Source organism: Pteropus vampyrus, unplaced genomic scaffold (assembly GCF_000151845.1).
Source record: "Pteropus vampyrus isolate Shadow unplaced genomic scaffold, Pvam_2.0 Scaffold47, whole genome shotgun sequence".
NCBI lineage: Eukaryota > Metazoa > Chordata > Mammalia > Chiroptera > Pteropodidae > Pteropus > Pteropus vampyrus.
The window spans coordinates 687,837-689,072 of NW_011888828.1; positions in this window are offsets into that span (position 1 = coordinate 687,837).

A 1,236-nucleotide genomic window follows, 5' to 3' on the forward strand; every position below is an offset into this window, starting at 1 on the left:
TCTCCTGGACAAAGCAACATCGTGGCCGAGCCAGTGCTGTGGGTGGGAAGCCTTTGCATGGCGCCTCACCCCTCTCTGACATCCATTGGTTCTTGCCTCTTTGTGTCTCAATTGGCTTATCTTTAAAATGGGAGCGACAGACTGATACCACCTGCCCGCCTCGCAGTGTTCCTGGAAGGGCAGAGAGATCCCTGATGGCAAATGTCTGTAACTCGTGGGCCGTAGGAGGGGTTCGTGGTGCCTTTCCTTAGAGCACAAACGGCCGAACAATTATAAGACCAACATTCGAAAGGTCCAAATTCCTGGTCCCATTCCCCAAGGAAGAAAACCACCCAAAATAAAACCTGGGGCAGACAGAACATTCTTAGGTTTCATTCCCAAGTCACAAACATTAGCGGTGCTGGCTAAGCATTTCCAGTCTCATCTCACTCACATCTGGCCTCCTACTCAGCCAGCCCCTCTCCCCTAACGAAGGAAGGAACAAGGATTGAGCTCCCCAGGGATCCTGCTCCACAGGCTGAGGGCTGGGGAGGGAGCAGAGACAGGCCGCCCTACACACACATTCCAGATAACAAGCCTTGCATTCCAGTTCTAGTCCAGGAGGCCATCAGCAGAAGGGGAAGGTGGAAATGAAAACGGGGCTAAGCTGGCACGGGCCCATCTCCACACCTCCACTCCCAGCACGGCGGCTCGGGCAGGTAGTGCCTATTGCCTTTGGCAAAGAGAGGGTTATCACTTGCAGAAGACACTGGCCTCCTGCTTCGTAGCTCCCCAGGATTGGATGGAGGCCAGAAGGAGGGTGCTGTGAAACTAGGGAGGGTCCCCTGTGGCTTAACAGCAGCGAACTACTCAGGGCCCCACCTAGAGGCCCTTACTGGGTGGAGGACTTGGATAGAGGGTGGGTACTGGAGACTAGCAAACTGGACACAACGGCAGCACGGAGAAGCTGGGGTGGGAGCTGTCTCGGGGCTCCGGGAACCCCGGGGCAGGGAGGAGACATGCTGGCTGAGCCTGGGCTCCCCGTTCCTCTCCCTCCACAGGCTGGAAGAAAGGCCCACAGAGACTGGGGCACCCTGCTCGCGCATGCGTATGCGTACGTGCCCGCAGGTGTGTGCCCGGGATGTGGCATCTCATTACTTGAAAAGACAGAAGCCCCTACTCATCCCTCCTGGGCCAGCGGAAGGACAGTTGTATGTCAACTGGCCATTTATTGTCTGTTCTCAGCCCTGAGGTCTC